This window comes from Mustela putorius, unplaced genomic scaffold (assembly GCF_011764305.1).
Source record: "Mustela putorius furo isolate JIRA1106 unplaced genomic scaffold, ASM1176430v1.1 tig00000589_pilon_pilon_pilon, whole genome shotgun sequence".
In the NCBI taxonomy this organism is placed as follows: domain Eukaryota; kingdom Metazoa; phylum Chordata; class Mammalia; order Carnivora; family Mustelidae; genus Mustela; species Mustela putorius.
Genome location: NW_025421425.1, coordinates 3,223,658 through 3,250,875, shown reverse-complemented (window position 1 = coordinate 3,250,875; position 27,218 = coordinate 3,223,658). Strand labels below are relative to the sequence as shown.

Below are 27,218 nucleotides of genomic sequence, written 5' to 3'. Positions count from 1 at the left end.
GGTTTTGCTGCCAGTGGTGTGATAATCTGCTTCCTTTGTTGTTCTCTTATTTTATATTTTTCTGCCCACCAGTGGCCATTTCTCACTCCCCTCAAGGCTCATTTTCTTAACCGTTGTTAGGATGCTGTTTCTTCCTTTTCTAAGTTGCAAACTCAGAGCAAGCAAATGCCTTGTTCTTTCCTCAGAATAACAAACAGAACCAATGAAGGGTTTGCTTGATTAAAATGTTAAACCAAAGACATGGGCAGACCTTTTTTGTGAAATCATCGTAATAGTTAAATGTTTATGCAAAATATAATGACCTACTAGAACTGTTGATTTTCCTTTAAATCAGATGATTTTTATTATTCTTAGGACAGATTTACAATACTTGGAAAATATGTTTAGTCCCATTAAGTCGCACTGCTAAGTGTTTGCCATTTCGGTGGCAAGCCAGTAGGAAGGCTCTCTCTTACGGTCAGTTAGTTGGTCTCCCACAAGGGAGCTTTGGAGAAAGGTCCTGGTTGCTTAAGATCTTTCAAGTTAATAAAAATCTCTAAAAGGTCTCATGTATCAGTGTCCCAGTTAATAACTAATGACATCTAGTGGTGGCAGGATTTGAGGCACTCAAAAGGCCATTCCCTGCGGGTACAGATCCCAAATAAATTGTAGATGTTTTCATACCTCGGGCTAGACACTTAAAGACTAATGAGGTCAACCCTCCAGTTCCACATGGCACAACTGACCTGTCAACCCGGCCTGGGTAATGATGGACGGGGAGGCCCCTGCTGTTCATGCCCTCTGGACAGTGGGGGTGTGGGAGCATCCCCCACATCCTTTCCTCAAGAGACATGCCCTTCCCAACATTCTCATTCATCGAAAGTAGACTTCCAATCATCCGCGTACATTTGTGGCAATTCACGAGTAGGAAGCATTTGTCTCTCCTTGTGGTGTTTCCTGGAAGAGTTTCGACATGGGAAGCCAACCCATGATGGCAGCTTCTTTATTAAAATATGTGCAGTGGAAATTATGCTCATTAAGCTGGAGTGTAATTATGGACTAGAAAGATTCTTTGCAGGCTGAAGTGAATTGTTGTAGATAAATGTGCATTAACTTAATAGTGTGCAGCTAATTATGAGAAGTAAAGGAGGAGGAGAGGTGATCAGTTATGCGATGATTTAGAGATGCCATCATCCCAGGCGGACTCTCCCATGAAAGCGCAGGTACCCGCCAATGAGAATTCTCCTACTGCTTTATCGCGGATTTTCAACACCACAATTAAAACAGCCACGGGCGACTAATTAACCCATTTAACTCTGTTTGTCTGTGGCATTTATTACAGCAGAGAGTTAAATGCAGGGACACTCTGCACCTTTATGTCCCCTTCCAAGCGCATTCGTGAAGTTAATTCCTTATTCTTTATTTGGGCTTCTGTGTACGTTTATGATCATTATGAAAACGAGGCCAGGGACCCGTCGTCCGATGTGATTGGCCGTGCTCAGCTAAAGCTGCATTCGGGAAATAAGTTCTTTTTACTTAGAATCAAGTAAGTTCAACTGGTAGTCCTGTGTCTTTTGTTCCAAAGCGATCGGCTCCCGCAGTCGGAGACAGATGGCCATGATGCTGGGGTCACATGAGGACAAAGTTGGTCATTAGATCCTCGCAGCTAACATTTCGGAAGTCTGGCAGTAAGGTGTGTTTCCTCAGTGCTACCTCTGCCTGCAAAACGAGAGGTAACTTTTATCAACACCGAGAATCTGTACAGTGACACAGAGTGATTTTTCAATGAATTTCAGAAAATTTGGTTAACTTGGGCCTTTGATGTAAGCCTTTTATGTTAAGTACTTGTCTACTGTTGCTGGTCTGGGGAGTCCCTAAGTTCTTTTAAGGCCTGCCATCCTAGTATTTCAACTTCAAGCTGACTTTTAGGAGGGGAAATGGTGAGCGCATTAACTCGCTGATAGAGCTACAAAATCCAGTGGATTCCACACTGCTTTCCCTTTCTTTCCCTTTTACCAGTACTAGTTGTGGGCTGGAAAGACCAAAGCCTGCTGGGGGCTCCCAGCTTGCTTGCTTGCTTGCTTGCTTTTTTTTTTTTTTTTTTTTTTTAGATTTTATCTATTTATTTGACAAAGAGAGAGAAATCACAAGAAGGCAGAGAGGCAGGCAGAGGGGGAGAGGGAAGCAGGCTCCCCTCTGAGCAGAGAGCCCGACGTGGGGCTCAATCCCAGGACCCTGGGATCATGACCTGAGCCGAAGGCAGAGGCTTTAACCCACTGAGACACCCCGGCGCCCCCGCTCACAGCTTCCTACATTGACCTCAGAAGCCCAGAGGATTCGCCCTTAGGGAGTCCTGCTGTCCAGAGAGAGGGAAACAAATGTCCCTTGGTTTGTTCAGCGGGATCCTGAGAGGCTGTCTTAATATCTGGAAGCCAAATAAAAATGCTAAGTGATTCTGTCCTTGGGAGAGTTCACTGCCTTTTCAGCGGTGGATTTTATAACTAGTGTTTGTCAGTCTCCGTCGCACACCACCGGGAGGACACCGGGTAGCTGGCCAGGGCCTCAGCTCGGTGTCAGCATGCTACAAATAACGAATTATTCCGTCAGCAGGTTTGGTGGAGGGAATTCCCAGAATATAAAGAAGCTCACGCCGGCCTGCTTTTCCCACTTTGGGGCAAAACCAAGAGACCTGGCCTGTATACACAAAAGGCCAGGAGAGAATGCACACCCATGGCCCTGTTACTTTCTTCCTTTTTTTTTAAATTTACTTGAGAGAGAGAGAGAGAATGTGTGCACGCACGGGCACACACATGAATGGAATGGGGGGAGGGGCAGAGGGAGAAGATGCCCTGATGAGCAGGAGACTTGCGGGGAGGGCTAGATCCCAGGATCCCAAGGTCACGACCTTAGCCAACTAAGCCACCAAGCACCCCCCCCCCATTACCCTGTTTCTAACGTGTAATGGGTCACTTTGTCTCTATATTCAGAACCTTCATTTTAGTAATTTTTAAACTTTTTGTCAGAGAGAAAGAAACCACCTTGAATCCCTTCTGGGCCAAGGTGAAGTACAAGTACACACAGGCAAGTGCGTGATTGTGGCTGGGTGTCCCACAGAAAATGCACCCTTCCCCCGCCCCCCGCATCAACTCACATACAGAGCAAGACCCTTCTTTCCAAGACGTGTGAGCCAGTGACAGTTAAAATATCTAGAGTCCTAGTCTTGGGCGAGTTGTTATTAGAGAAATATCAGAGTGATTTAATAACCTTTGCACAGATTAATTCTTTGCCTACTAACTCATCCGTGATACGTCTTGCTAACACCGAATTTAATGTTACTTCCCTAACGGTCACCAGTAACGTCAAAATCTTTATTTGTCACCTTTCCTGTTTTTCAGATTATTGACTGCCCTCTTTTTATACAAAAATCTAAATTACATGGCATTTGAAAATATTTTTATATTTCAGAAAAATTATTGTATCGATTTGCATAGAGTCTTCACTTGAAGCTTTGTATTTTTTTAACATTATACATTATAATGTATAATTATTTTATACATTATGTTGGGAACATGTTATTTTAATAGCGTTTTCTGAACCAGACCTTCCACAGAGTCTCACCACCAGGAAGTATCACTGTGTAACTTTGAACCTCTGCCTGAGTGAGTCTGTTTAAAACACATTTGTATTCTTGCTCTGTTTTCTTCTCATTCTGATCTTTGTTTTCTACTCTTTGCTCCTAACTGCGGCGCTTCAGACAGTAAATATTAGACATGAGCACCCCTCCCAGGGAAGAGCCATCTCATTTTGCAGTGAAACAGCCCAGTGTAGCCCAGGGCCAGAGCGCAGCAGAGATGAGGGAAGTGGTATTTGCAGTATCTGTATTTTAGGGCAATTTCCAAGTGGCTTAAAAGAGTGTTTTGTATTCTTTTACGAAACATTTAGTCAGACGTGGCCACAAGAGGACACAGAGGAGAGGCTCGGGAAAACAAAGTTTATTATAATCCCAGGTCCTGGGGACGGGAGGCCCTCCACACCGTACGGGGTCCATGTGGGAGAAACCAGGGTGGTCAGGAAGCAGAAGTCAGGAAGGGGAGCATAGCACTCGGGCCATGGCCTGTGTTAGAAAATGACATTCAACCAACTAAATTCAAAGATTAAATTGGGCTTCTTAAACAATTCATACATTGGGCGGCATCACCCCGAGCGAGCAGAAAGGAGTTCTCCGGAGCTGTAGGACATGGAAGGATTGTCTGGACATTAACAGGGCGCGACAGTCAGCAGAAGAAACGTAAAGGATTGTGTGAGGTGAGGTCACTTCCCTGTGGGGAAGTCTGGGGGTCTCCTTAGGTGGACTGCCTTGTCGGCGTCCCTTGGAGGGTAGAGAGGGCCCATGTGACAGATTACCTCACTGGTGCTGACCAGAAATTCCTCTCACCTGTTAAGACTGCATTTCTGGAAGAAATCAAAACTACAGTTTGGTTAGATTCTAAGCCCCAGGTTGATGACTCCATTTTGGAGCTGTAGGGGGTTTTGTAGCACCTTTATTGAGGTTCCTATGGGAATGTTAAGCAGGGCAAGGTGAACAGTAATTTATAGGACCGGCAAGTTTGAGCAATTCCAGTGGGTCCTAAGTCTCTGGCTTCCTGATACCTGGCCCTGGGATGATGAGGTAGAGGAAGACTGCCTTAAAATTAATATCCTGGGGTAGACAACTCAGACAGAGGAGGTATGGCCTTGGGTTGGTTTGCTTTCTCTAAGAAGGAGCCAGCCCTCCCACGAAGGAGGAGTCTCTCCCCAACCCAACCAGAAAGTGTTTGAGACATCAGAGCATCATAATATACAAAAAAAAATTTTTAAATATGCAGTACAATGTGTTTATCCCTTTTAAAATACTAGCAAAAATCATCAGAGATGAGCTCCCTGCTCGGCCACAGTCTTAACGCAGATGAGCGAGAACCATTCAACACCGGACTGGGTGTTCTTAACAACAGTGTCTCACATGCTTCTTCAGAGACCTATCGCTGTTGTCTGGTGGGAAAGAATTTGACAACATCACTACAGCATTTGGACACATTGCTTTCTGGGTATTTTCAGAATTCTTGTCGCGTGGGTGTTTTCATTAATTAGTGTGAAGAGTGTCCTTGGCTGAAACACCTGCAGAGGCCTGAAGAACAATCTAAGAAAGCTCTTCCTACGGGCTCTACTCATTTATTCCCATACAACCATCCCCTCAAAATCTGCTGGCTTCCCACCACAAGGTGTTATAACGTCTTCGTTCTCTGGGTCCTTGGGGCTTGGCTGGGTCATCCTCACTTTGGTGTCCTCACAGGATATGTAGGAAGCCGGCAGGACTGCAGTCCTGTAAGGGCCTTATCGGACGGGACAGAGGAGGCAAAAAACAGTCATGTTCCCGTTCCCCTTCTGAGTTTTTGGCTGACACACGCTTCCCACCCCATAATAAAAGATAGATGAATAAGAGAAAAACAAATAAGTTCATTAACATGTATACTCGTGGAAGAAACGCAGGAATCCTCACTCCCCAAGATGGCCCGAGCCCCAGTGTCACCGACCATCTCCAGCTGAGGATAAGGCTAGAGGAGGGGTGTGGGGAGAAGAGCTCGGGAAGCTGGGGGAGGGTACCAGGAAAGCACGGTAAGCAAGGGGAAGGTTTGTGATGCGGATTTAAGGCCCTGTCTCCTCTGTTGGCAAATGTCTTGTAACTTACAATCATCCTCTCTTCCTGGTACAGAGAAGGGAACTTAAAAAGAGAAACTTCCCTTCACCAAAGGGTAACTTCTACTCTGTTTTCAGAGCTTCTCCTGCATCTGCAGTCTCTCAGAAATAATCAGATCAAATAATCCTAGGTCAAGGCAACCTGTTCTGGGGCGGCCCATTCGGCGGCCCCCAGGCCTCTGAGATGGTGCACCATTATGCAGGCCATTGGCACTGGTGGCTGGGACACCTGACAGGAACGCGTACTCCATGTGGCTTGGGTTCAAGGGGGACAGTTGCCGAGTGAACATCCCATGAGCCTGAGGTGGAAGCCTCGAGGCCTCTGTTAGTTCAGGCAAATCCCTTAGCCCAGCTGGATTCATGGGAACGGACTCCAGCTCTTGACGTGAGGAAGAGGTGTGAGGACTGTGCCAGAAAGGAGTTGGAGGCTTCTTTGACTTCCTGTTCTACCAGACAGAGCCACCATTCAAGAGCTTCAATAGAGGGCTCTGAGTTTCTCTTCGTTTTCTTTTATATTATACATCTATATACAAGTATGTGTGTGTGTGTCAGTTTGTATAGGTATGCAAATGGGTATACATGTGTATGTATATATACATATATGTACACACATGGAGCGATTTTCAGGAATTATCTCGTGCAGTCATGGGGCTTAGCAAGTTCTTCAAACTGTAGGACAGTTCTTCAAACTGTAGGACAGGGCTGGAATCGTAGGCAGGAGTTCATGCTGCAGAATTTCCTCAGGAAAGCTCACATTTACTCTTACGAACCTTCCAGTGCTTGGAGGAAGCCCGTTTACATTTGGAAGATAATCTCCTTCCCTTTAAGTCAACTGGACTGTCAGTGTTAACCACATCTACACAATACCTTCAAGGCAACACCTAGACTAGTGTTTGATTCAATAACTGGGTAGTGTCACCTCATCAAACTGACATTTGAAACTAACCATCACAACGTCTATAAAAAAGACACACTAGTTCGTATAGTGCGATACATGAAGAGCGGGACAGGGACCCAAGAATCTTCTCACTGGCCAATCTTCTGTATGATCTTCCTGGGAAAGATCAGTAGGAGAAAAAGAATAAATGAAAATTATAGAGAATGTACAGAACGTTTCTGTTTAAATACACCTCAGTCAAAACTTTACAAAGAATCGACATAGGAATGTTTTTAAATATGATCTAAAATTCTTGGGGTGGTGGTAGTGTGTTTTTAATTTCCCGAACTTTAGAAGCATGATGGCCATTTCTCCTGGTCATGGTGAAGATACCTTCTGGGTATCCAGATGCAGTGATTTCCTCCAAAGCTGAAAAAATTTAATGCTTCTTGTAAATTATTCAATTAAAAAAAAAAAAAGGTGTGCATGTGTGGGCACATGCACATGACAGTGAAAAGAGCAGGCAAAGTGATACTTACCGTGATTGGCTCATTTTATTTCCCTAAGGAATTCCCTAAGGAATTAATGATTACCAGATTCTCTTGCCTTGGAGGAGGAATTGCAACACGCAAGCCTTTTCTGAGCTTCTTTAAGGTTTTCCTGTGTGACCTTGAATAATTTGCTTCCCCACCTGGTGTCTGAGCATACGCTCATCGTGCAGTGTTGACAAGTCAGTGTTTTAGAGGGGTTTGGGATGGCCAGATGGAATCCACTGTGTTTCTGGGGAGAAAGGAGAGGAGAGCAGGGTCCAAGCCAGCCCCTCCAAATGTTCTCGCTCTGCCGGCTCTCCAGCCCCGCCGCCCTGCATGTCTGTCGCCTGCCTAGCCGGTGGACCTTGTTACAATGCAACATATGCTGGGTTCCCTGATGGGAAGGGTTTTGCGCTGCTCTGATGTCTGGGGTTTATTAGAGAAAAATCTATTAAGCCTGAGGTATGAGGCTGGCTTCCTGCCGCCACAGTGCTCGTGGAAGCAGCTCTGAAAGGATCTGACTTCCAGTGAAATCTAAGTTTCATTGAGATGCCAGATCAGGAGAAGAGCATTACTCTCCCCAGGAATGTAAGGACTGAAAATGCTCTGCCAGCTCTACTCTGTGATCGAAAAGCATGTGGTGGGGTAATAGGAGAATGACGAAGACGTTAAAATACATGAGAAGAGTCATTTAGTACAGGGATTCCCAGACACTGCTTCTTGCAAATATGTGCGCTGACTGCAGAGCGATGTGTGAGGAACTGGCATAAAATAGTCATCTGTTCTCCTACAGTTTTATCAGCACGAAGAAGGCATGACGTGCCCTGGAAGGCTTGTCAACCAGCAGGCTGCACTAGGGTGCCTGATGACCTTCTGGAGTATTGCACTCCACCCGCCACCAGGTGGCCTGGGGTCCTCCAAACCTCACGCCGGGCTGACCCCTCTCAGTCACTTCTGTATCCGACACACAGGTAGCAAGAGGGAACCGCTCTACACCCGCGCCTGTCTTTCTTTCATGTTCACGGTTCTAGACCAGGAACTCACTGGAATCCTTTCAGGAAAACTACTCTGCCTTTTGACAGCCTTATCAGCAGAAGAGAACTCGGCAGAGGCCCATTAATGGGACCAAAAAGATTGGTCTGCCTGTGAGCTTTCTGTGGTACCATCAGAAATAGTCCCCTTACCGGTGGTTCTCAACAGGGGGGTGATTTGGGCCCCTACCCGCTGGGGATATGGAGCCGTATCTGGAGACATTTTTTGGTTGTCAGAACGGGAAGGGGGATGCTCTTGGTGTCTAGTTAGAGAGATTATCCAAAATGTCACTAGCCCCAAGGATGAGAGACCCTGTCTTACTTGTGTGTCTCTTCCCTCTTAACGCCACCCTCAACTTTGCAGATGGAAACTTCTAGGACCGTTCCTCACTATAGCGAAAAATGCTTCATTGACTCTCACTAAATACTCAGGGAGCAAATGAGTGAGTGAATGAGGTCAGGGAGGGTCAGTAGACGAGAGAGCAAATAACTATCAAGTTAGCCCTTACATGATATTGGCATAAACAATCTGTACTTTCTATTCTTGTTATTGCTTTTATCTTTGAAATGTTTTTATCCTGGAATCATTTCATCTGCTCACTGAGCACGTGACAGTAAAATAAGCCAGTCTGCAAGCCAGAGGGAACATTAAAATGAGTTGAGCATGGCATGACTCCTGTCCCCAGAGTCCACTTCCCTAGTGGAGAAAGCCATCATCAACCAATTAAACAGATCCATGTGAAATTTCAGCAGGAGCAGTGCTGCACGTTCTGCTGGCTCACCACAGAAGAAGCCTGGAAAATTTCCCGAGTGCCAAGAACTAGACAGTATTTTCTCCAGAATGCTGTGCCCCGCGGATGATATCATCAGTATCTGTGTTCCCATTCCAATATCACCTATGGATATTATCAACTACTTTGTCACTGGGAAAGGGCTTTTAAGGTCCTAATTCTCAAGCAGGAGAGCATTTCAGCAGATGGGAAATGGCCCACGTGAGCAATGGAGGAAGTGACAGACCTGTGTAGGGACCTACACGCCGTGCAGAAGGAAGCGGAGGAAGGAGGGGGAGCACACGGGGCTGTCCTGGAGCACGGTTTTCTGTGAGGCACCGCGTACAATGTAGAGTTTCTAGAAGGTCAGTAAGACAGTCTAGTTTGCTTTAGAAGCATCGCAGCAGTGGTGGTATGCGGGATAAACTGGGGGCCGGTGGTTTCTCCAGCCTGGAGAGAGAGAGACAGAGCCCATTAGGAAATATCACAGTTTTCAAAGCAAGAGGTAATGAGTCTGTGGGGTGTGGCTCCGGCGACAAGACTGCCTTGGAAATTGAGTTCGCAGTTCCCGTGTCTGATTGTGTGCAGCATGGTCAGCCAGAGGGAAGAACTGGGATATTATTCTTTGATTTGCAGTGTCACTTTCCCCAACGCCTGCTGAAGAGCAGGCCCGTACAAGTATTTATGGTCTCCCGAGACGACAGTGTCCGTCCTTCCTTCTGTCCCCGTCCACCCAGGCTGGGTCACTTTTATGTTCTCGACAACTTTATGGATTTTGCATTTCAGAGAAAATGAGACAAGGTTGAATTTTTCTTTAGGTTATAGTATGGTGATTTTCCTTCCAAGAATCTGTTCCCAAAAATACATGATTCCGCCCTAGCTGCACAACAAACACTAATAAAGGCCAGGATCCAAAGATGCTGCTTTGTCTCGCACTTGCCTCCCGAAAGCTCTGGTGGGGTTGTGTGTGAAACCAGCAAATACACATTTTCTTTCTGGGAACGATGTCCGGCAGTCGCAAGAGGCCCACCAGTAGCAGAAGGAGCCTGGGAGTCCTTGCTGCCATTGGGACAAGGGCACATTCCCCAGAAAGTAAGGTTGTGTTTCATCCCCTCCCCCCACTGTTCATTCAGGCCTCTTTCCCATCTTCTATTTAACCCTCAAGGAAGTACTGAATCACACAATAGGCAGTAAGTGTAAAGTCTCAGATACTGCAAAGACTCAGAACAGAAATAGATCAAGGCATACATACGTAGGAGAGCTCAGAGATGGCCCACATCAGCGGAGAGGAAGGGAAGGTGTTTAAGACGCATCCATAAACCTCCAGTTCTGGTGTCATCCAGAATAAAGAACTTCGCAAACTCAGCAACCAGCCAACCAACCAAACCAACCAAAAAAACCAGTCAAGAAATGAGCAGAATACCAATTTTGAGGGATAACAGCAACCCAAGCCACCCGCCACAACTCTGAAATGGAGATGCTCAGCCGAGCTGGCCTGTTTCCCACCTAAGATGGTGCCTTTTGCAGTTTCTGTCTGGACTACCAGAATGTGTGTTGTATTTTAACCAACATTTTAACCAATTATGTTCAAACCTGCAAAGGATGATGATACCTGCTTTTCCTAACTCAGGAAATATTTTTAGATCTTACACACTTCTACTTGAAGTTTAAAAAAAAAACTAGACCAAATCTCTGCTTGCTTATTTTTGTAACTACCTGCATAGAATAAAGCTGAATGATTTTGCAGCTTAAGGAAATACATGCTTTCCATGACCTTAGTGGAAGAGAACCTTCCTGGAGATCTTGCCTCTGAGCTTAGTCTATACCTCTGATACTTACTTAAAGTCAGATTCTCTCTGAAGAGCACCAGGAAGTTCAAGTGTGCTCAATTCTGTTATGGCAAAGAGGACAGCGTTCAGTGCACTCTGTATGATTAAATTCCTCCCTTGTGCCCACGCAGAGTCCGCCTTCCTTAACCATCCCTGAGAACCACAGCCATGGAAGGAAGGGGCTCTGCTGCCTGCAGCCAGAGCCAGCTATGGACTCCTTGAAACCCAAGGTGACCCTCCATCTTCGTTCCAACAAACTGGGCAGGTCTCTCAAGTTCTCCGAACCACAGTCTCCTCACCTATGAAGTCGAGATAATCACGGGCCCTGCCTCACAGAGTCATGGGGAAGAAAACTTAATTGCCCACCAATGTTTATAGAATGATGAAAAAGGCTTATTACTCTGTATATTTTTTAAAGATTTTATTTATTTATTTGACTGACAGAGATCACAAGTAGGCAGAGAAGCAGGTGGCGGGGGCGGGGGGCGGGAAGCAGGCTCCCTGCTGAGCAGAGAGCCTGATGCGGGGCTCGATTCCAGGACCCTGAGATCATGATCTGAGCCAAAGGCAAAGGCTTTAACCCACTGAGCCACCCAGGTGTCCCTATTACTCTGTATATTAAAGTTGGTTACTGTATGTAAATTTTATAAACCCAGTCAAAGTTTTAGCTTATTCGATTTATACAGGCGTCATTTCCCGGATCCTTTCAATGGAAGGCATTTTGCTGGCCATTGGGGGATCTTGATAGAAAATATTAAATAGTTTTGGGACGAGGTAATATATGACACCAATAAATACAGATGAATATAATGTGAACACACTGAAGATATGGAAAGATAAGTGTTTTAGACCAGACCTTGTTTAAAGAAAACACCTGTTTTTAATTCCAACCAGCAGATTTTGATTGGCATAGCAAATCCTTATGGAAAACTTTAAAGAGGAAAACACTAAGGTTAGTAGAATAACACAAATTAAGAAAATGTTTTCTATCTGGACGGTATTATTTATTGCACTTCAAGCAGAATAAATCTTTACAGACATAAACCTCCAGACGGCCGATTGTATTTGACATCATAGTCATTAATTGAATGAATCCTATGTGACTTGCAAAAGCCAGAGAAATGCAGAACCTAAGACGTTTGGAAGGAATTGGGAGGAATGCGCCCCATGTGGGAGCAAGTACAGTTCAGAGACCAGGTCAGGAAAGAAAGGAGAAGGTTCGTGTTTAAGAGCTGATGGGAAACGTTGCTCGTTCTCCAGGTAAGACCCATTCCTTCGCTGTTCCACCACCTGACTCTGGGCCCTGGAATCCTTGGAATGAGGTTGCGTGAAGCTGTAAATGGACAAAACATAAGAGAGATGTTTGCTTAAACATAATGTCATTGCTTCAGCAAAGTCAGCGGGATAAAATGTTTCTGTGTCTTACTGATAATTTTCAAAAGATACGAGCTCTGATTTAAAGACAGAAAGCCATTGCCCTTGAGACATACATAATCGACGTGGGGTTGGTGCTAAATTAAATGGATTTTATCTTCTGATGAAATTTCTGAGGGATAGATGTGCATTCTAACTTCTAGTTATTTGTAAATGATAATGAAAGGTGTTTGGTTGGACAGTGCCGCCTCTTGGTAGGGAAGGTGGGTTTCAAAGTGAGTCTGCCCGAATGTGGGTTCTGTCTCCATGCCTTGATTGTCTCTGCCTCCATCCCTTGATTGTCTCTGCGATCTCGGGCAAGTTGCTAAGGCTTCTGTGCCACAGAATAGGGGATCTGATGGGATCTGATGCGACCACCCTTGGGCGGAATGTGGTGGGTGTGAAGCGGGCGAGGCCCCCAGGGCTGTGGGGAGCACAGAGGTCTCGCCGGAAAAGTGGGAGCTCCCACCATGTTGACTTCTCCTCGTCCTAACGAAAGTCAGGTCAGCGCTTATCGTAAAGTCCCATTAATACATCTGTAATTCCAGCGCCAGTCAATCTAGAGCGCCTATCACGTTCACCTGAGAACGGTCTTCACATCACTGAACTTGTTTGCTTTCTGTGGGCCTCGTGTTTCTCACGTGACCTCTTTCTCTGCGATCTAAGGCCATAGAGCCCCACAAACCCGGGAGAAAAGGCTGGAAGTGGGTATGAGAGAGGTCCCTTAAAATTAAGTTCAAGAAGGAAAACCTTGACAGTCATTTCAGACGGTGAAGGGCACACCAGATGTAGTCAGTGTTTTCAGTAATTGTGCTTGCCACCAAAACGGGGTACTTTTGTTGAGAACATCACATTCCATCCTACTGGACTCTTGCTAAGGTAAAAGAGAGAGAGAGAGAGAAGGCAAGCTATATGCTGGTGCCGTCCCTGAATTCCATTGTAAGCATTTGTTAACTAGGTAAGGAACCATTAAGAATGCTGTAATTTAGGTCCTTGAAAGTCCTAAAACACTACCTTTCCAAACACTTACCAAAGGAACAACTGTTACAAAAGAGGAAGAACCTTTTCCCAAATGACCAGAGTTTATGTTCACTGAACCTAACTACTGTTTCGCCTCATTGAAATCTGAATTTAAATCTTACAAGATAAAACCTCCGGCCGTTAACATGGGGAAGGATCTTCATTTGCCACTGTTCCCAAACCACATACCAAGGTAGCCCAGGACAACCAGGCAAACTCAGAGGGGCTCCTCCAGAGAGTCTCCGTCTTTGGACACCAACAGAAACTTGAGCTCGAGTTAGTGACAGTTTCAAAATTCTGTTCTGCCAGTGTTCCTTTTGATGACGTCATAACCGTGCAGCCCTTCCATCCAGAGCATCACAAACGACTTATAGAGGACCCCATGAGCCAAGCAGGTTTGGGAGCCTCTCCAGTTACATCAAGTCAGTCTCTGCCCAGTTTCTGTATTCCGTCCTTTCCCACGACGAAAACATAAATGTGCTCAACAATTAGATATTAAATGAGCATTCTTCAAGATCCAAGTGATTTGTTTCCTTGTGGCTTCAGTTCACAGCTGTGGATGGAACTTAAAACGTTCTGCTAGGAAATAAAGAAATGCTTAATGAAGAACTCATAATTCTTCATTAGTGAAAAAGATAAAAGAAATGTTGTGGCGCTTTTATTGTTTGCATAAATAAGACTAAACTTATCTGCCCCTTGCTCTTTTTTCCAGTAATCTGACGTATTCCATCAGCCCTGTCGGCCATCCTGCCCGTTTTAAATTATAAACGTCTGTGGCAGCCATAACAGAAAATATCTTTAACCTCACTGCAAACTTTTCGATTAATTTTCAAATTAATCACAGCCATTCTGCTGAGAGGTAGGCAGACACAGAGGTAATAAAAGCCAAGTCTAAGACTTTATCAATGGATAGAAATTAAAGGTAATGGGATACTGTTATCTGGAAATGAATACCATCTCTCTCTCTCTCTCTCTCTTTCTCTCTCTCTTTTTTTTAATGATGGCACTTTAAAAAGAAGCTTGCTAATGCATTCAGTTGCACAGATACAGAATCTCCCACAGGAGTGGTATACAGCTGCTCTGTCCATAGTCTTTTACCCATGACCTGCACGGACTACCAATGAAACTCGGTTGTTGGTTATCTCATTCAAAATGCAGGCTAAATATGTATGTATCCCCTCCACATTTTATATTTAGGAAAATCCAGACACAATAGTAAAGTGAAATATGGCAAAAGAAAATGCCTGTACATGGGATGCCTTTGGATTTAATGTCTAGACACGAGAAATACGTGTGAATGGCCACTGGACACTGTACTTCACTTTTTCTAGTATGAAGACTGTGCCCAAGTTTATTCATAGCTTCTTTATGCTTCCTCTAAGGGCAAATTGAAGCAAACCTGCCTAGGTGTGTTTGGCTTGTGCTTTGACATAGGTGCTGGTGACTAATTGTTTGGAGTTGACCACTTGGTTTTTTTCTTCTCTGGCAGCTAAACAGCGACCATGCCCAAAAGCTTCCCTCCCATTCCTGATGCATTTCAGCAGAAACAACAATAGAAAAATGCAAAGAGATGCAACCCACAGAGTCACTTATCAGTACTTACATACGAGTGTCAGACTTGCTGTCTCTGAAATTTTAAAATAACCAGCCAAGTATACAAAAAAGAAAAAAAAAAAAAAAGAGGTAGCCAGAGTGTGGCTTCATGGGGACAAAGCAACTGGCTCCTTCTCTTCTCTTGCCTTCTCACATGTGGTTCTGGCATCACGTTGACAGGGTTCAACAACGCTGCTCTGACCCCCAGAATGCCACTGCTCCAGAGGCAGAAAGGAAGATTGAGCTCTGGCACCTTCATTTCCTTTTCTGAGACCCCCTGGGTCTGCTGACTGGGCAGCCGCTGGGAGCCAGGAGCTGGCCCGGCACCCACAGCTGGCCCGAGTGTTCTTTTGAACAGAAACAATTTCACAGAACACCAGGATCACACAAGGCCACACTAACGATGATGGGTCAAGGCAAAATCAAGACCCCTCCTTAGGTCTGAACACGGACCAAACATGAATGTTGTCCACATCACATCCAGGCTGACTGGGACGTGTGACTGGCATGACGGCTCCTTCTTCACCAATCACAGTTGGAGCCTTGCTTTAGTCTTCCCTCCTAGATTGAAGATACTGGGTCACATCCAGCAGCAACCAATCCAGAACCAACTCCTGCCCCAAAGTGGCTAGTGCAAGCCCAGATTCCCTAAATCTGCTCTAACACCATCTTATGGAAATACCCTGCAGTTCTGTTTGGGGTAGGCGGTGGGGGGAGTGTTCTTTCTTGTTGTTAGGAACAATAAGGCCAATGTTGTTCAACCCCAGGTGTGAACCTGATGGTCTTGGTTGGATCACGTTGACATGGCTACTGACGTGATTTTTAAAGTTTACCCTTCCTGGGGTGCCTGGCTGGCTCAGTCCTTAGAGCATGTGACTCTTGATCTTGGGACGGAGAGTTTGAGCCCCACATTGTGTATAGAGATTACTTCAATCAATCAATAAATCAATCAGTCAATCAATTAAGTTTAAAAATTAAAAAAAAAAAAAAGCTTACCTTTCTTGAATACCTTTCCCTTTTACCACATGACTCTGTGCTTATCAGGAAATTAATCCATTAGGCCATTAGAATAAGAGTCTTCTTCCTTCTTTTTTTTTTTTTTTAAAGATTATTTATTTATTTGACAGAGAGAGATCACAAGTAGGCAGAGAGGCAGGCAGAGAGAGAGGAGGAAGCAGGCTCCCTGCTGAGTGGGTTAAGCCGCTGCCTTCGGCTCAGGTCATGATCTCGGGGTCCTGGGATCGAGTCCCGCATCGGAGTCTTCTTCCTTCTTAAATAACAAACTCTCTCTGTTAGGTAAGTCTTCTCCCACGTTATTGTCCACTGTTATAGTCCAGACGCAAAAATCAAGATTTGGAACTAAAGTCTGTGTGCATTGCCGAGCAGACTGATGGAGGAGGTATCTTGGCCAAATGTAACTGTGAATAAGCTTCAAACCTTGATCATTGACAAGGTCCCATGCACTAATCAGCTTGTGACCTTGGTCAGGTCACCAAATAGTCTGACCTGAGTTTCTCAGTCTACACAATAAGCATGGGAGATGCTAGCTGAAGTCCCTTACGGTTCTGAAGTGTAAAGAAAAGCAAATAAAAATGCATAAGGAAAGAAGACAGTCAGAAGGGCTTTAAAAGCAGCTGTGGCTTTTTTTTTTTTTTTTTTCCTAGAGAGAGAGAGTGAGGAAGTCAGGAGAGAGGGATAGGGGGAATCCCAAGCAGGCTCCACACCCAGCCCAATGCGGGGTTCCATCTCACGACCCTGAGATCATGACTTGAGCCAAAATCAAGAATTAGATGCTTTACTGACTGAACCACCCAACTGCCCCAGTTCTGGCATTTTTTGAATTACATCTTTTATTTGATGTATGGTTATTGCTTACTTAGAATCTGTCTTCTCTGCTAAATTATAAACAATTTGAGGTTAGGAGTCAATATTCCTATCCCCAGGACCTAAAGCTTTTCCTGATTCATAAAAAGACTTCTTAAATACTCATGGAAGGTGACAATACATGGGTAATATTTTCAGATGATTTGTTACTTCATTTTAAAGAATATATTCAAACATCTTTCTCACTTGGTACCTCTTCTGGACCAAATTTTGTTAGATTCTTTTGAGATTTTCTTTAAAGAAAGTACCTCTGTTCAGTGTTATCTCCAATAAATTGAGTTGTCATTCTTTGGAGGACTAAAATGAGGTGACAAAGATGAAATTGTGTGTGTGAAACATGCTACCAGCATTTGCAGGACCAAAACCAACAACAAGTATCACTAGATACCACCGCTGGACTCCACTTAGCAATCACTCCTCAAATATATACTCACAGCTTCCTTCTAAGACTCCGAGATAGGTGCCGTGTGACTGTTTCTCACTTCCAGAATCATGGAGCCTAGCGTGCGGTCTTTGCAGATGGTGTTCTGGCTTATAGAATGTGTTTACCGGTATAATTATGGCTTTTATCAGAAGTTCAGAATTTTTCATAAGAATCATTAAAAGCTCCTTTTTAAAGATTTTTTTTTCCCAGAGAACTGTCAGATGATATCATTACCTAATTTATAAGAAAGCGTGCTATGTTCTATGATTTAGGCACAGTATATTTTTAGGTCATTTTTAATTTTATTAAATATTATGTTTCCTTTAATAGATATAATAAAACTTTTTTAAGATTTTATTTATTTATTTGACAGACAGAGATCACAAGTAGGCAGAGAGGCAGGCAGAGAGAGAGGAAAGGAAGCGGGCTCCCTGCTGAAAAGAGAGCCCGATGCAGGGCTCGATCCCAGGACCCTGGAATCATGACCTGAGCCGAAGGCAGAGGCTTTAACCCACTGAGCCACCCAGGTGCCCTATAATAAAACTTTTTGAGGGTGATCAAGGCCTTTCTGGCTTTTTCTTAAATTCCTAATCTAATGGTGGGGCCAAATCCTGATCGCTGCCAGTATTGACAAAGTAAACACCATTGCTCTAGAAACCTAGACTCACTCACTCCTCACCTGAACTGGGAGCATCACATACCTCCCTGTGTTCCCACTGGAAGTTCACAGGTCCAGGTGATTTTTCTAGGAAGTATTGCGGGCTATTAGTTTTAAAATGGGTACATAGGCATAGAATATAAACATTTTCCGTAAAGTCATTATGGCTTACAACGAAAAGTTTATGGTACTAATTTGTCCTTTGTTACCTTGGGCTATTACCACCACACACAGCCTGTTAGAATTTCCAGAGCAGCTAAATGCTCATATGTAGGAAGTTGATTTTTCATTGTGGAACATATTTTATTGAAAAAGTCTAGTTGTGTTCACAGATAAAAAATAGTGTTTTGAATTTTATTGATACTGAATAGGTATTACAATGTAATTGATAATATTCTTTGCAATCTAACAGACTATTAGAATATCGAGGCCCTTAATAGAAGCAGAAATTCCCTGGTACTTAAAATACGTGAGATTTAAAATGATAAATAATAGCATAAATTTTTGCTAATCATTTCTCATTGTTTCCCCCCTTGGTCCTAATCAACTGAACTCTGAGAAAAAGCCCATTGCTCGGCTAAGATTTATTTAAGGGCCTCTCACCTCCTGTCTGACATGCCCCACACATTCCTGCCTGAGGGTCTTGTCACTCTATTCCCGTTCTGGAACATTCCTTCCACCCAGGACCACCTCCAGGGTCAGCTTCTCAAGGAGCCGATCCATAGCCAAAGTAGTCACAGTAACAACCCCCACCTAGCCCATGGGTCGTAGCTTGGGGCGCGAGCGTGCATATACCAGTATTGCCTCTGTCTGCTTTATTTTTCCCCTTACGCTTGTATTAGTGTCCTGTGGCTGCTGTGACAAAATACAACAAACAAGGTGGCTTGAAACAGAAATTAATTCTCTAACAGTTGAGGAGATCAGAAGTCGAGTCAAGGTGTCCACAGAGTTGGCTCCTTCCAGAGACTCTGAAGGAGAGAATGTCCATGCCTCCTTGCTTCGTGTGGCGCTGGACAACCCTTGGCACCTGCTGGCTTAGAGCCACATCACGCCAGTTCCTGCCTCTGTCGGGACATTGCTTTCTCCTCCCTGTGTCTCTCTGTGTCCTCTTACGTGTCATATAAGGACTCTGTCATTGGATTGAGGGTCTGTCCTCATCTAGTAAGATCTCCTTGTGATACGTAATTACATCTGTAAAGACTACTTCAAATAAGGTTCCTTTCCGAAGTCCCATGTGGACGTGAATTGTTGAGCGGACACTATTCAACCCAACACATGCTTAACGCTATATGACAAATAATATATTTTGCATTTAGTAAATTGCCAATCTCCATAAGAAAATTGTCTCCAAGGACTGGAACTTTCACCATGTTCAGTATTGGATCTCCAACAGCTGGGTGCACGGTGGCCCCTCCGCGAACAAGGGCTGGAGAGTGAGTGGTTTAGAGCCGAATCCTTGGACAGAGCTGGAAGCCAGGCAGCCTGTAGGAATATGGTGGGAAGTGAGGGCTGCTCAGGCTTCCAGAAATAAGCCGCAGGTCAGAGAGGTGGCAGATTCAAACATACAACTGAGAGACGGTGGTTGGTAAGTCAGAGTATATCCCGAGCCATCCGTGATCACAGGGAGGACTCCCAGAGGCAGGAGTTGGAGGTGGTGCCTCTTGGGATGACTCAGACAGCTCCCTCCGCCTTCCTGGAGTCTCACCAGCCACGTGGTCTCTTGTCAGCTTAGAAAGGCCACGTCTGCGTCTGGTTTCCTGGGGCTGTAACAAATTAACAGAAAGTTAATGATTTACAATAACACACACCGATCCTCTCACGGTCCTGAAGGCCAGAAGTCTGAAATCAGGTTCCCTGGGCCGTCATCAGCAGGTCAGTAGGGCCTTGCTGCATCCTGAGGTTCTAGAAATTATTGACCTTGCCTTTTCCTCCAGGAACTGCGCTGCTTACATTTTGCGGCTCGTGGGCCCTGCCTCGGTCCTTCCAGACAACAACATAGTTGATTTCAATGGTGTGTCGCCTTCTTAGTCTATGCAAAGTCCATGTTGCCAAATAAGGTAGCATTTCACGGGTTGCGGGGATGAGAACCCGGGTCCCTTGGGGGCCCTTAATCAGCCTACCATGGTATCCTAACCGGAGACCAGCCACAGATATGGAGACAAGTATAAGGAGTCCCAGAGTCTTCCTTCCTGATCTCCCCGTGCGGGAAGCAGTGGGATCCTGTGGTCCCACTTAACTACAGGAATGGCCCCTTCTCTCCCCATGAACTTCTCTGCTGATGGCAGACCTACTTGTAAGGAAAGAGTCAAATTTGAAACAAGCAGGTATGCTGACCTTGTGCTCCCAACATTTGATTTCTCCCTCTTTTTGTACTTGATTTTTCTTATGTTTTATGATATCATCATAGATGATTTGTGTGAGTTGCCTCAATAGTTCGTGAAAAAAGAAGGTATAATTAGTCATACAGATCTTAGATAAAAGAGGATCGCCCCCACGGGGGAAGAGCTGGCTGGGAGGTTCCCGAGGGAATCCAGTCCCTGGGAGCCGAACATGTCTACAAGCTGTATTGTGGCTGCTCCGTGCGGAGAAAAGTCGAGAAATCATGGTTGAGTGAACTAATGCTTATGATGCCGTTTGGGGAATTACACGTTCCCCAAATGTAAAGCTTGGGGAGAGCCATTTTTTCCTAAAAACTAAAGTGATTGAGCTTGTTTTCTAGATAGTCCGAATTCCAAGGCTGCTGTTTATTTAAAAGCTAAGATGTGTTGTTTAAATATGATAAACCACAGAGGGCAGCTTTTAGTGTGTGCTGTCAGATATCCAGGAGCGAGGATGAAGGCTTTGATGCTTCCATGTGTTTCTCGCTGTATAAGATCTCCTTTGTCAACAACAATTAAAATATCCCCATTTTGTTGTAAACATTTCCACCTATCTGACTTTCTTCAGACCACCAGCTCCACTCCCCCAACCTTATCATTAAGACCTAAATCGAAAACAAGACAGTTGGTCTCACAGCTCTGGATGCAAAAGTTCAAGCCAATAGGGTCTTTAAAACTTTTGGTTAGAGTTCCAAAGTTTATAAATGGCAGGGATTTTCCTACCTTAAGCAATGTCCACACAGCCACGTCCCAGTGGAAATTATTGAATCTACAGTGAATGTGAGTCATGACCCTCCAACACTAAGAACCAATTTGAAGCATGTGCCTCTGATTTTTGCTAGAAAATCAAATCTTGAACTCCCAAAGACTCTGATTGTCCAGGGGCTCTTTTCACTGCGGAAGTAAACTTGCTAAAATGTTGCGACAGTGTATCAACTTTTCAGTTTCTCTGCCCCCTATCATAGAAACCGATTTCAAACTGTTTGCTATTTAGCTCTAAGCTGAGTGCTTGTAATTTTAACAACTCAGATAGTCCATATAAGAGTGAGGATTTTGTCACAATATTGTTGGTCTATGTGACAAGTTTTAATGGAGAAAAGGTTACATTTGCATATTCTCCAGTTCCATTAACATTTCGAAAGTGAAGCCCAGTCACAAACGAGAGAGTTATGTGTTTGCTCTGGTAGAAAATGGTAGAGGGTTCTTATTTCTTGTTCTTCTCTTCTTCTTCTAGTTGTCTATAATACTGGACTTTTCTCAAGGGTCCACACTGCATGCCCAACATTGCTCTAAGGAGTTCATGTATAATATTTCTGATCATCCTATCAATCTTCTGTGGTTGGAATTATTACATCATTATGAGAGATGGACCCAATGAACATTTACTCCAAACAAAGAACGTGCCGGCCAGTGGAGATTCTGCAGCAAATCAGACACAGAGGGGAGGGGCCCAAGGCTACAGAGAGAGTTCATGGTAGAGCAGGATTGGAACCAACCCTGACAGCATCCAAAGAACTTTTGCCCACCAGGGTACTCTGCTGCTGGAGGGCGATTGGGGGGAAAAAAAAATCATTTCAAAATGGCACCTTTGCATTAACAGTTTTTTCGACAAGCTAAAGTAGTGTCTGTGTTTATCCTTATCTTCCTTCAAGTAAGTATCAATAAACACCATCAGTAAATGGTTATTTTTAAAAAATTAAATGGTATTATATAAATTTCCAAAATGCAGATGAATTTCCTTTAAAGCGGTCTTAGGGTAACTATCTCTAGTATATTTCCAGCTGTCAATACCTTACCAACCACTTTCACATTTATTAGTTCATGTGTCATTTAAGACCATATCCCACGAAGTAGGTGGTGTTCTGTGCTGTATTCGATCCATGAAAATCAAGACCAGCAAACACTGGGGGGCTCTCTTGTATTTATGAGCTAGAAGGGAGAAAGTCAGATGTTCAAGTTCTAAATGCTTTCTCAGTTAATTCTGACACCAAATCCTGGGTCCATTCTACTAAAATCAAGGAATGAAAGACTTACAACATGCTTACTCAGCACGAGGGGCCAGATCCAGTCTGTGTTTAGACCAGAGTTTCTCAAGCCTGGCTCTCATAACAGTTTGGGGACAGGTAAGTCTTTGTTGGGGACGGTCATCCCGTCCATGGTCAGCTGTTGAAGAGGATTCCTGGCTTCTCCCCTCCGCATGCCAAGAGTATCTTCCAGTTCAGTGGTGACAACTGAAATTGTCACCAAGCATTGCCAGATGCTCCTGTGGACACTCTTTTAAACATATTTCTTTTGGGGGCACCTGGATGGCTCAGTGGGTTAAAACCTCTGCCTTCAGCTCAGGTCATGATCCCAGGGTCCTGGGTTCAAGCCCCGCGTTGGGCGCTCTGCTCAGCAGAGCCTGCTTCCTCCTCTCTCTCTCTGCCTCTTCTCTGCCTACTTGTGATTTCTGTCAAATAAATAAAATCTTTAAAAAAAAAAGAATATTAAACATATTTCTTTTTGAGACACTGTCTTTAAAAATTCCCCTGGTTAGACATTATTTCACGGCAGTGATCCCACCAGGCAACATAGTTTGGGGGTTAAATTTATCCATTTGAAAGCAGACTGCTAGTGTTATTTCGCTTGTACCATCTGTGAGTCAAATTTAGTCCTCTGTAAAATGAAAATAAACCACGTAAGACTACTTAAGGATGAAAGAGTTAAAGGTGCGAACAGGGAACCATGGCAACTGACGTTTAGTGCGCTCCCATTATTACTTAAGGTGATTTTTCTGGCTGTTCCATAAGCCCAAACAAACCTAGTATTTCTTAGCTTTCTTCTTCACAATCCTGACTACAGACCAGAGCCAGAATGTTTGTATCTGAATGAAAGGCCCTTTATGATCTCATCCCGGACTTGCTTTCGCCTTTGCCCAGCGTCCCCTCTCCCAGTCAGCCCTCCTCCCCACAGCCTGTTCTTCGCCATGCCCAGCCAGACTGAGCACACACCTTTCCCAAATCCGCCAACGCCTCCACGACCCCATGTGTCCACCCGCACGGCTCCTTTGTTGGTATTTGTCTTTTCCCGAGCTTGTCTTACAAATCCTTGAGGATCAAGACCTGATGTGAAGAAATCATATCGTATACCAAACTCTGGCCCAAATGAGATGAATGTTTTATTTCCTCTGGGCCTCTAGTTCTTTCCCTGGAGTCTCTCCCCATGAGCAACAAAAAAAAATCCAAACAATCTCATCGAAGTGAAAAAAAAAAACCATTCCAGAAAAAGAGCCTTCAATATGAATCGTTCCCTAAACTTTGGGGGGAGGGGTGCTCCTTCAGCATCTCTCTTGTGAAACTGAAGAGAACATTTGGAAACGTTAGTATCCTCTTCGACCGTACCCACTGCCCTGCCGTGGCTGAGGCCGGGGAATGCCAGTTGGAAACAAGCAGAAGCAAATGTCCTGGACGTACCACCCACTCCGGCCCAATTCCTGGAAAGCTGGTTTAGGCTGGGAGACATCAAGTCATTTTAAACACTAACTGACTGTTGTCTTCAGTCTTTACCTGGCTTTCTGACCTCTCTTGCTTGCCCCCTTCACTTGGTCCCAGAGGACCCCCGCCCTGGAACCCCACTTGCACTCGATCAGGACATGGTGGCTCCCGGTATTCCTTCACACTGTGGGAAAAATCATTTTCCCCGTGGAGCTTACAACAGAGAGAGTGTGGGGGTGGGAAATAGTCACAAAAGTAATGGAAGAGAATTTCACAGTCCTGAGTATTGTGGATAAAATAGGGCAGTAGGTAAGATGACTCCGGGGGTCAGCCTTGCTTGGCTGGAAGTTTCTGGGAGCTGCCCTCCAAGACTTATGACCTGTGACCTAATAGAGACGAGAGAACACCAGGCAAAGACCCAAGGAGAAAGCCTCCCTGAAGAACCAGGTTCTCGAGAGGGGGACGGAAGTACCGTTCTCAATAGGAAGGACACTCTGTGGGGAGGTTGGGCTGGCAACTCAGAAGAGGGAAGAGTCCTCTGTGTGGTCTTCCCAGGCCCCACGGAGGAGTCCGCTGTTTTCCTAGGTGTAATGGGGAGACACAGAGATACGAGACTGATACATAGAAAAGATTGCTCAGATGGGCAACATGGAGAACAACGGGTGTGTGTGTGTGTGTGTGTGTGTGTGTGTGTGTGTGTGTAGAGGCGTGTCAGAGGAAGGGAGAACATTCCAGAATGACCAGTTGGCCGGGGAAATGATCTGAGTAGAACAGAGGTAACACTCTCCCTGCCAAGATGCTTTCTTCCCTCATTCCTTTGTGCCTTCATTCCTTCAGAGCCCATGTATGTCATCTTCGTTTTGTTCCAGGGCTACCTTATGTGCTAGTTAACCAACACGACCAGAAAGTTGTGGCCCTGGCCTCCTAGAACTTACCACAGGGTGGAGGGGGGTAGTGCTTGGTCACAGGCCTACAACACAGCCAGGGCACTCCCACCAGGACTGTGTGGAAGGGACTCCCGGAGGGCTTTGCTGAGGAAATCACAAAGAACCCAAGGCTCTGCATTTGAGTGAGAGGCCCCGGGGCCAAGACCACTCCAGGTGGCAGGAGCAGACGTGGGGGAGACCACCCAGCTGTCAGCCAGTGTGGCCCATGCAGGGACCCCAGGGAACACAAGGCTGGTGAGGTGGGAGGTGGCAGCTCCAGCAATGGCTGGCGAGCCGGGGGAAGAGCTGTTCTTCATGCCAACGACACTAAGAACCAGGGAAGGGTCTGAGGCAGGGATGTGGTGCATGGTGAGGTTTGGGTTTTTGCCTATTTAGAGGCCTTCGAGAAGAAGAAGGGTGGGTGGGAGGGGACTGGCTTGGTCAGCGCGGTGGGAGGTGAGGAATAGGTTTGGGGAGACAGCGGTAGGGTAGCGGGGATGTCTGGGATTCCGGAAGTTACAAGCGGAGGCTGCACAGCCTTGCTTTTGACCAAAGTGAAGAGCTTAGACCCCTCCTGGATAGATACATGATTCTTTAGAAAGTTCATCTGTGTGTGTGTGTGGGGCTGTGTGTGTGTGTATGTGCACACGTGTATATTCATACCTCTCCACAGATGAACCCATGGGCGTGCATCCGTGCTGTCCCAAAGACTAGAGCTCTTGTTCGAAAGATACTATTGATATATGCCATATAAGCCTAATAAGATCAGGGCGCCTGGGGGACTCAGTTGGTTAAGCGGCTGCTTTCAGCTCAGGTCAAGGTCGCGGTATCCTGGGATCAAGCCCTACCTACATGGGGCTCCCGGCTCCGTGGCGGGCGGGACTTGGGGGGGGAGGGTCCGCTTCTCCCTCTGACATTCTCTCTTCTCCTGCTCTCTCTCACTCTCTCTCTCCTCTCTCTCAAATAAATAGATAAAATCTTTTAAAAAAAAAATTAAACCTAATAGGTTATTATCTGGTTAATAAAACAGGCTGAAATGAATTCTTTACTAATCACTTTCCGATAGCACAGGCTCACCTGAATCCATCTTAGCCATCAAGGGTCTATATGACACTGCTAATCTGAATTTGTAGGTTTCTGTAGATTTTTATTTTATTTGAACAAAGAATAGAATTTCAGTTGGCTGCTCTTCTAAGCAGAGGGACTGTGCTATCTTGATGTTGCCAAGGTGGTTTAGATCATACAAGAGAAGGAAATTAAATTAAAAAGAAGAGGCTTCCTGTGTTTCAATCCATAATTGTTTTTTTACTTTGATCACATAGTTAAAAAGTTTCAGTAGTTTGCCTACTACTATCAGCAATCACTTATGGATATCTTGTAGCGGAGATACTACTGTACTTTATGTCTTTTGGAGAATATGTGTGGCTATCTAAAATGTTACATGAATTTATTAAATACTTAATGCATATTCAGTTGAATGCTGTTTTTCTCCAATAAAAACTGAGCCAAATCCAAAGGAGTCCTATTGCCTATTGTCTTCAGAGCCCATAAAGGCAGTGCTAGCGTGATTCAAGGTTTGCTTGACCACCTCTGCTAGTTGTGATAAAGGGAAGATAAAGAGAACAGGTTAGAATCTATGAGGACACTTTTAACCTTTGTCTGTTCCTTCTCTGCCCCATTTTTCATGACTTCTCTTCTCAGATGACAGCACTGACCTGGTATCAACAGGATGTACGCTTTTAAGTTGTTTTTCCAGGAGTAGAGTGGTTATTGTAAAGCCATCTCATTTCTCTCCCGCCCTCTCCGTTGGATAAATAGTACCCTTCTGTGGCATGTGGGTCAAGTTTTTATCTGTGGTCTCAGAGGTTGCTTTTTTATTTCTCTGTTAGAAATTGGTTCCTTGCTGCAGGAATAGAATCCCTACAGTTGGCCTGGTTACCTCCGTGTTCTAGAGGGCTGAGCTGATTTATTTCATAAAAGTATTCCTTTGCATAATGGTACCATCAATCTTGTGTTTTAGGATAGACTTAAATGTCTCAGAGCATATTTGTTACATTAAATAAACAACCAGCTTCTTGGAGTAGCTCAGATGTGAAAAGGGAAATACAGGAGAAGACTGTGTAATGCAAAAAACTGATGATTAACATTGTATGGATAGCTCTTACTCTTGAATTTCCTTTTATGACATCTTCCTGTTGCTCTCCTTTTATCCTGAGAGAATTGATTATGGAATCTGTTTATTTTTCTAGAAGAGATTATGAAAACATCAGCAACAATACTAATCATAAAAATAATAAAGATGGTGTCAAGTGCTATCACAAGATTTTGGTTTGGACCCATCCAGTTATATATTCTTTGGTCTGGTAATTTAGCTAAATGCTGTACCTGAATCAGACCATTGAAATCATATATTAGGAAATTAACATGACCTTGTAAATTCTCCATTTAGGCCCCAATAAAAAATGTATACATTAATAAAATCACGTGACACTTTAAGTGACTTTTTTTGGTAATCTTTGTAAACATGTAACTTTAATTGATACATTGAAGAGTTCATATGTAAGTGTGTGTGTATATATATATATATGTATATATATTCTACATATGATACATATGTTTATACACATATACACTTCCAAGCCATCTACTTACAGAAGTCATTTCCAGTGCTTTCGGTGGATATGTGTGTAAGAAGACCAG

At 44.5% G+C, this 27,218-nt stretch overlaps 1 protein-coding gene and 1 long non-coding RNA gene across 4 annotated transcripts in view; one reads left to right on the top strand and one right to left on the bottom strand.

Annotated features, from left to right (window-relative positions):
- Positions 1-27,218, top strand: part of CTNND2 (catenin delta 2) — a 900,906-nt gene that overhangs the window by 629,813 nt on the left and 243,875 nt on the right. The window lies entirely within an intron of this gene.
- LOC106006649 lies at positions 11,730-13,474 on the bottom strand. Its single transcript, XR_001180904.2, has 2 exons — positions 13,372-13,474; positions 11,730-12,082 (listed from the first exon to the last, which is right to left on the bottom strand). It is a non-coding gene; the product is annotated as an uncharacterized LOC106006649 (long non-coding RNA).